The sequence below is a fragment of the Macrotis lagotis genome, chromosome 8, assembly GCF_037893015.1.
Source record: "Macrotis lagotis isolate mMagLag1 chromosome 8, bilby.v1.9.chrom.fasta, whole genome shotgun sequence".
In the NCBI taxonomy this organism is placed as follows: Eukaryota; Metazoa; Chordata; class Mammalia; order Peramelemorphia; family Peramelidae; genus Macrotis; species Macrotis lagotis.
Window position 1 is genome coordinate 59,369,071 of NC_133665.1, and position 9,619 is coordinate 59,378,689.

At 40.0% G+C, this 9,619-nt stretch overlaps 1 pseudogene; it reads right to left on the bottom strand.

Moving 5' to 3' along the window:
* Nucleotides 1–3,221: 3,221 nt before the first annotated feature.
* LOC141494823 (scaffold protein ILK pseudogene) lies at nucleotides 3,222–4,207 on the bottom strand (annotated as a pseudogene).
* Nucleotides 4,208–9,619: the final 5,412 nt, after the last annotated feature.

The window sequence follows — 9,619 nt, forward strand, 5'->3', positions numbered from 1 at the left end:
TACAGTCTCTTTTTCTGCTGCATTGTCTCTTTCTGCAGACAAGTACCCTAAAATCCTTACATTTGTACAGTGATTTTAATTTACATGATTCCAGTTTAGTTTCGTTCACTCCACTGTGCTCCACTTAGCTGCTCCACCTTCACTCCACTGCACTACATCCCCTAAATTACTTTTTTTAAATTAAAGATTTTATTTATTTTGAGTTTTACAATTTTTTCCCCCAATCTTACTCCCCCCCCAGAAAGCAATTTGTCTGTATTTACATTGTTTCCATGTTATACATTGATCCAAATTGAGTGTGATGAGAGAGAAATCATATCCTTAAGGAAGAAACATAAAGTATAAGAGATAGCAAGATCAGACAATAAGATATCAGATTTTTTCCTAAATTAAAAGGAATAGTCCTTGAACTTTGTTCAAACTCCATGGTTCTTTATCTGGATATAGATAGTGTTCTCCATTGCAGACAGCCCCAAATTGTCCCTGATTGTTGCACTGATGAAATAAGCTTGTCCATCAAGGTTAATCATAGCCCCCACGTTGCTGTTAGAGTGTACAGTATTTTTCTGGTTCTGATCATCTCACTCAGCATCAGTTCATGCAAATCCCTCCAGGCTTCCCTGAATTCCCATCCCTTCTGGTTTCTAATAGAACAATAGTGTTCCATGACATACATATACCACAGTTTGCTAAGCCATTCCCCAATTGAAGGACATTTACTGGATTTCCAATTCTTTGTCACCACAAACAGGGCTGCTATGAATATTTTTGTACAAGTGATGTTTTTACCCTTTTTCATCATCTCTTCAGGGTATAGACCCAGTAGTGGTATTGCTGGATCAAAGGGTATGAACATTTTTGTTGCCCTTTGGGCTCAGTTCCAAATTTCTCTCCAGAAAGGTTGGATGAGTTCATTTGCTTTCTTGTTTTTTAGATTTTATTTATTTTGAATTTTACAATTTTCCCCCAATCTTGCTTCCCTTCCCCCATCCACCACAGAAGGCAGTCTGTCACCCTCAGTTGCTTTCTTAAAAAACTTCTAATTCTCACAGTTTTTAGCCTTAATCTTTTTGAGGATGGAGGACCTTCTCTTAATCTCCTCATCCATGCCTCTCCTAACCCCCCAAAACACTGGAATTATAAACTAGACTTTGGTAGGATTTTTTTTTTTAGGTTTTTGCAAGGCAAATGGGGTTAAGTGGCTTGCCCAAGGCCACACAGCTAGGTAATTATTAAGTGGCTGAGACCGGTTTTGAACCCAGGTACTCCTGACTCCAGGACCGGTGCTTTATCCACTATGCCACCTAGCGGCCCCCTACTTTGGTAGAAAATTAAGGGAAAACTCAGATCAAGCAAAAGGAGATAACCAAACTCAGTGGGTCAGATCTACAGAGGTTTGAAATTGTTCTTTCATCTATTTTCTCTGAATCCATCTACTCTAAGGACCTAAGCCCTTTTTTTTTCTTCCATCCCTGCCCCAACTCTCCCTGCTCTTCCCATGGAAAGAAGCCTCAAACTCTACATGACTTAGTAGATGATCTATGAGGATTATTGGGCCTGAAAAATTCATTATCAGGTGGTTAACCTGTATTAATTAAGTCCCTATATTTCGCCCAAGCAAGTCTATCTATATTCATAGGGGGAGGGGTATTTTGTTTACTTGTAAACAAGTATATTTTATTAATGTAAAAAAACATTTGTACAAAATGAGAATAAAAAATAAATTAAAAAATAAAAAATAAGTGCCTATAGTATTTTAATCATTTTAAAATGCATTTTCACATAGTTTACAGTAAGATTCAACATGTGTCCACACACACACACACACACACACACACACACACACACACAGACAAACACACACACAGAGCAGAGATGAAATAAAATGCTGTTTTTCTTTTTTCTTCTACCCTACACACAACAATGTCCTAACATTATGAGGTTTCTGTGAAATAGATTAGTCTTTCTAAATGAAGAACCAAACAACTTGGGTCATACAGGGGGTGAGATGGTCACACTTCCCAGGTTTGTAGGGGACAGGAAACTCCCATTAACTTTCCTTTTCCATCCCTAGTCTATATATGTGAGTAGTGGGAGGTGGTTTGAATCTGTACCTGGGGAGAGTTAGTCATTAACATTCTAAGGTGCCTTAAAAATCCCATTTCTCTTGAATTTTTTGTCCTAGAAGAAACTGACCTAGAGCACCTGGATATGAAGAATTTGAAGGATGGTGTAAAAATACAGGCAGAAACAGTCTACTTTGAAGAGATCAGTTCCCATACTGAACCTACACAAATAACATTTAAGTTTCTAAAAAGTTATCTCTACTTCCTTTTATCCTCTATTCTATCCATCCAAGGTAGGAAGATGGAGGAAGCTCACAATGTCTTCTGGGTCCCAATTTGGTTGGATATTGACTTTTTTTGCATAGATTTAGTTTCTCATCTTCAAAAGGTCATTTAATCCAGCCATCTGCTTCTGACTTTTGGTTAATTAATCAAGAGAAATAATTAATATCCCCAGCATCAAACAACCTTTATTCCCAAGAGTTATGAACCTTTCCCACTTACAGGTAATTTACAATTTCAAGGGCATTACTTGTAACCAAAATATCCTGGCTCCCTCCACTGTTCCAGTTTTCTTACACCCCATCATATTCTCTTTGGACTAGTGACACTGGCCTCCTTGGTGTTCCTTGCACAAGACACCCTGTCTCTTGATTTCAGACAAGGCCCCATGAGCTGTGGTTCTCAGTAGATGGTGACTCAAAGAATTCCTTGATCCAAGGTATAATGTTCAGGTTAAATGGAAGCCAAAGCTACATATAAATATAAGTTGTTTTTGTATACAAAAATCAGACATAATAGAGCAAGGAAACTCATTAGAAGAAATCTATGTTATCATAGTATCTAGGCTTTCTATTAACTGGAGATCTTCAAGTTATATGACCCATAGTCCTTTTTATAACAGAAACCCTACCTTCTCCCACTTTTTTTTTATAACAAATTTTTATTGTGACTGAGGCAGATGGATGCTCCTCCCATAGTGGAGAGGAGAAAAGTGGAGCATGGTGTGCAACAAAACTGAGCCTACCCCCATTCCCCAGGGTTGGTAAATGGAGATGGTTGCCCCTAAAGCTGGGGGGGGGGGCTAAAGTGATTGAACCATTGCTAGGGGAGGGAAGGACTGCTAGGAAAGGGGTATAGGTATCCTACTAGACTCTATTTGTCTTGCATCTTTTTCAGGATTCTACAATCATATCAAATTTGGGTCTCCTGGATCCTCATTCATCCAGATCTTAATGAGTTTGCACACATGTGGGGTTTACATACCTGGAGGAATGGTGGGTCAAAGGCCAATTTCCATGTTGGAGAGGTCAACAAATGGTACCTCCCTTCTGACTATTCTTGCAACAGCACCATGAAGCTCCACATATTCTACAGATTAATCTCCTCTGGCTTCTTCTACAGGGCTTCAGGAGCCACCCAGACAGGGGCATACATTTGCCCTCGAGACTGGAAGGAGAATTTTGTATCAGCATGGCTGATATGGGCAGTCATATTCTCATTGATCAAGGCACTTTGACTGTTGAGGTCATGCAGGGGAATGAGGGGCTCCAGTGTATGGAGAAAGGCCATGAGCAAAGTCCAAAGCAAACTTGATAATGACAATTTGAGTTTGGTCAACAACAAAATCATGAAGTACATTATAGAAGGCAACATAAGGCAGCCAGTGGGTGTTGAGAATGGGTTTGGAGATGGGGGGGTGCTACGCAGGCTTCCAACATAGGCAGCATAGTGGAGTGTGAAAAAATCCTAGTTTGGGATATTCCTGCTCTTCCTTAGACTCCAGTCATCAATCTTCAGCATCTTGATAATGATGCCATTCCCCTGCCATTGACCCTTCAACAGCTCTCCTGACTGGTTCTCACTAAATTTCACCCTTGTTTTGAGCTGCTTGAAGTCAATGTCTGAATGTTTATTCAGGGTGCCATTCCAGAGCCCAGTTTAAGTAGTCCCTTTCCAGAAAGTGTCTTTGTGTGGGATATGGCTCATTGGCTGACCCAATTTCTCTGCACATTCTCAGAGGATGTCTCGCAGTGGGACTTTGGTCTTTTCCACTGGCATCTCCCCCCATACCTGATTCTGATCAGTGCTGCCTCTCGGTCCTAGCTCCAGAAACAAGTATAATGAAGGCAGAATGAATGCTCACATAATGCATTAATGTCAGCCTTGTATTGGAGCAGTTTCTGCACAATATTTCAGTGCCATGACTGGCTGCTAGGTGGAGGAGGGATATCATCACTCTGTTCATTACAATTTGCATCTCCCTCATGATTAGCATTTCAATCATAGCTGAATGACCCTCTCAGGCAGGCCCAGTGCAAAGAAGAGAAGCTATGGTCATCCTGTATTCGATTCATTTTCTGTGCTGTACAGCCACAAACATATAGCCACAGCATTGCTCTCCTGACATTGGATGAAGATGTTGTCCATGATTGCAGCTCCTTGGACCCCAAGGTTTGAGGGTCCAGACATTATTGCCTCCAGCTTTAGCCAAAACCTCCTCTGCCCTCTCCCACCTTATCTTTGTGGAGTCCTCAGATCAAAAATGTTGTTAATCACATACCTAGACCCTCTGAATCAAGCCTATTAGCTCATTTTTCCAATTTCAGATTCCCTTTCAGATAATTGGGAAGCCTCCTATATGGACTAGTGGTATTCTCATATTTTAATATAATAATTCAGCTGGCTTATCCTTTTTCTGTTTAATGGAGGGAATGGGATAGAATTATCATTTCCCCCCATCATTTTCAAAATCAAACAATTCTACTTGACACTCAGATCATCCAAAAATTCAGGAAAGATAAAATTTTCCTCATAGAGAACTCAGATTCTTACATATGAGTTACAGAATACACATGAGAATGTGTGATTCAAGGCTACATTGCCCAAAGTAGAGATTATGAATCTGTAAGAGCTCAGTAGAGAGTGATTAGCATGAGTTGTACCAATCAAGATGTTTCTGGAGGAAGTGGTGCTTGAGTTGGTCCTTGGAGGATTTTAATAAGCCTAGAGAAAAAAGGTAAAAGATGATTGTGTAAAGAAATACCCAGGAGAAAAGGAATTGGCATTTCCAATAGAGGTCCCAATGTTCCTCTGAAAAATTTCCTGGTTCCCTACCATGTTAATTCTGATCTGCTGTTGATTTGTTTAGTTATAAGGAACTGGATTTCAAAGACTTTGTCAAAGGTATCTGGGTGTTAATTTTCTGTTTAAAATTATACTCTTGCTCTATGCTCCATGAATATGATGAATAAGAGGATCAAACCTTAGCATAGTGTCTGATATATAGCTTAATAAATGTTAATTAATCCATCCATTGAACTTCTTGTATGATTAGAAAGGGGGAACATGGTTGAAAAACAGGGAATTGTTAATACCTCCAAACCATCTGGAGGAAAAGGGGAAAGATTTGAGTATGGATTCCCAAAAAATGAGGGATTGAAAGAGAAATAAACAACATAGGTCCAATTGAATAATAACAAATGACATCCCCCCCATCTTTGTATCTTAGCTCTGAATATTCTGATTTGCTGTTAATTGTTATTTGAAAATTTTATTTCTTCTTTGTGTGTCTGTGTGTGAGACTGGCCTTGAACATGAAGAAAATTTATTTTATATTTAAGAGGCACAAAGGTAAGACACTAAAGGTAACTTTTGATTTTAGGAAATTCTCATCCTTGCAGAATGGGATCAGGAAACCCCTGTAAAAGAAGTACCTAGTAAGTGAGAAATATCTGATTTGTTTATATTAGCTTTAAGGATTCTCAGATCCCCAATTTTTCTAAAGTCAAAGTGAACAGAAATTTTATCAGGGGTGAGCTGGTAAATATTTAACAACTAGTTTTCTAGTGGGGGGAGTTTATACTGAGAGACACTTTTAAGTCTAATCTGCATTATTAACATTTTCATCATTATTTTCTTAAGTGTAGGTAATCAATAAAATAATAAATCAAGTTCTGATTTATAGCTTTTGCAAATTTGGAAATTTTAACAAATGTCTGTGTGAGCTAGTTTGAACTGGTTCCAGAACCACACCATGGTTCTCAGCTTGAAGCAGGAGAATTCTGGATATAGAGAAATATTTTAATCTTTTTGTATTGAAAACAAATTTTGTAATTTTTTCTGTACTGTTAAAAATTTCTTTCCTTTTGGTATTGGCTTTTATAAGTTCCATTTCTGGCAACACACCTCCTATGTCCTTATGAATCCTAAATCACGCTGGACTATATAGCTACATCATATAGATCATACACACACACACACACACACACACACACACACACACACACACACCCATATCTATATGATATAGCTATATGCTTAATCTTGGTCCTACACATTCACCTGTGGGGAAGATCAGTTACACATGTGTAATATATATATTACCTTAAATAAGGTATTAACCCTCCTGAAGTTTGTCCTTCATTCTCAAAGAAGGCCATGACATCAGGGTGGGGATACCATGACAAGCACATGAATTGTATTTGAGTGAGGGGGTGCCGTGCTAAATCACTAGTCTCACTTTCTCCTCCAAAGCCATCTGGGTCTAGTGTCTACAAATGAATCAGGATGACTGGAGATGGCCCTGAATATGAGGCAATCAGGGTTAAGTAACTTGTCCAAGGCCACACAGCTAGTCAAGTGTCTGAGACTGGCCAGTCCTCCTGACTCCAAGTCCAGTGCTCTATCCACTGGATCACTTAGCTGCCCTCCTACCAGGTGTTAACCACTCCTTAAATGTAGTTCTGATTTCTCTGTGCTCAGAGTTCCTCTGTTTCAAGTTCAGGTTTTTATACAGGAAATTTTAAAAGGAATTTGCAATTTATTATTGGATTAGAGATGACCTGGTATTATTAAATATTAGAGATTGCCTAATATTAACTTCCTGGGTTTACAGATGAGGAAATTGAAGCTCAGAGAGAAATGACTTACCCAAGAGCATTCAGATAGGAGATAGCTTACTAGGGAATCAGGAAGAGAAGTCACATCAAACAAAAGAAAGTGCCAGGTTTAGAGGTTCCAGGTGCATAGATTTGACTGGATTTGTTCTCATATTAATATATATATATATTAATATATAATCTGACCTCCCCTTGGAGCCTGCCCAAGGCTGGTAAGGGAAGGACTTGTTGAGTAGGTAAGGGGCAAAGAGATGGGGATAGTCTTAGTATTTTCAGACTCCAGTAAGAGTCTGAAGATAAATAGGAAGATAAATGGGCAGTTCAGATTTAAATGGATCACAAAAGTACCTTGTAACTTCTTAAACAGCAGGGCTTCCGGAAGGTCAAGAGGAAAACAGATTATTTATTTGATTATAAAATTAAAAAAAAAATTAAACAATGTTAATAAGTTTACAATCTAGAATTTCTTCTTTACTGAAATAATTTGAACTAGAATACATTCTTACTTTTTAAAAGGTAGCCCCGATTATGCATGTGGCTTATTTATGGCCCAGCTCTCCAGAGATGGAAGGATTAGGGTGCTAGGGGTTGATCTTCCATTGCCTGAGCAACACGCAATCTGTCCCAGGGGCGGCGGCTGGCCGAGGAGGATGCTGCTCCCACCCCTCCCCTCGGGTCCAGAGAACTTCCCAAGCCCCCACCCAGTCTGTCCCGGACTCCCGATCACAGGCACAATGGCCCTGACTGAGCCAGGAAGAAACTCCCACATAAATTTCCTCCTTTGGTCCCTGAGGTTGGGGGGTGGGGGGAGAGAAGGGAGGTAGTAGTAGGGGTGGGAGTGAGGCTGGGGCCTTGGGCCCTGGGCTCGATGGAGAGGAGTTGGGGCTGGGAGGGAAGAAGGAGGGTCTGGATTTTGTACTGTTGTGGTCAGACAACTCCAGAGGGCGCCCTGAGGTCAGCTTCTGTAGTGAAGGAAGGGCGGAGTTGCTGGTTTTTTCTCAGGCTCTCTCTCTCTCTCTCTCTCTCTGTCTCTCTCTCTGTCTCTCTGTCTCTCTCTCTCTGTCTGTCTCTGTCTCTCTCTCTCCGTGTCTCTCTGTCTCTCTCTCTCTGTCTCTGTCTCTCTCTCTCTGTCTCTCTGTCTCTCTGTCTCTCTCTCCGTGTCTCTCTGTCTCTCTGTCTCTCTCTGTCTGTCTCTGTCTCTCTCTCTCCGTGTCTCTCTGTCTCTCTGTCTCTCTCTCACTCCATGTCTCTCTGTCTCTGTCTCTCTCTCTCTGTCTCTCTGTCTCTCTGTCTCTCTCTCCGTGTCTCTCTCTCTCTCTGTCTCTCTCTCTCTGTCTCTGTCTCTGTCTCTTTGTCTCTCTCTCTCTCTGTCTCTCTCTCTGTCTCTCTCTGTCTCTCTCTCTCTCACTCCGTGTCTCTCTCTCTCTTTCTCTCTCTGTCTCTCTCTGTCTTTCTCTCTCTCTCTCTCTGTCTCTCTATTCATCTCTCTAAGTATCTCTCTGTCTCTCTCTGTCTCTGTCTCTCTCTCTCTCTCTCCACCTCTCTCTTTTTTATCCTCTTCTCTGTGAGTCAATCTCTTTTGTCTTTGACTTTGTCTCTTTCCCTTTCTCTATCTCTCCCCACTCTGGTGTGTTTCATTTTCTCACTATTTCTTTTTTTTCTTTGTGTAAAAAGTATTTTCAACATTAATTTTTAAAAGGTTTTGAGTTCCAGGGGCAGCCAGCTGGTGCAGTGAATAGAGCACCGGCCTTGGAGTCAGGAGTACCTGGGTTCAAATCCGACCTCGGACACTTAATAATTACCTAGCTGTGTGGCCTTGGGCAAACCACTTAACACCGTTGCCTTGAAAAATCTAAAAAAAAAAGATTTTGAGTTCCAAATTTTTCTCCCTCCCTATTGAAGATAACAAACAATCTGCTGTAAGGTTACACATTGGCTATCATGGAAACATTTCCACAGTAGTCATAAAAGAAGGGGAGGAGCTGTGAAAAACAAAAAATGGTTCAATTTGCATTCAGACTCTATAGTTCTTTCTCTGGATGTGGATGCCATTTTTCATTATGAGCCTTTTGGAATTGTCTTGTATCACTATCAATGTATTGCTGAGAAGAGCTAATCAATCATAGCTGATCACTGCAGTGTTACTGTTACTATATACAATCTTCTGGTTCTTCTCACTTCACTTAGACATCAGTTCATATACATTTTCCCACATTTTTCTGAAATGCACCTGTTCTTTATTTCTTATAGCACAAGAATATTCCCATTATATTCATAAATCACACTTCGTTCAGACATTCCCTAATTAATGAGCATTCTCTCAATTTCCAATTCTTTGCCATCACACACCAAAAAACTGCTCTAAATATTTTTGTACACGTCCATCTTTCCCCCTTTTTTATGATCTCTCTGGGATACAGGTTTAGTACTGATATTGCTGGATCAGAGGGTATGTGCAATTTTATAGCCGTCTGAGCATAATTCCAAATTTGTCCCCAGAAAGGTTGGGTCAGTTCACAATTCTATCAATAATGCATTAGTGTCCCAATTCCTCACATCTTCTCTAACAATTATAATTCCCTTTTAATATAATATTAATCTAATGGATGTGAGGTTGTATCTCAGAGTTGTTTTAATAGTGATTTAGAGCAT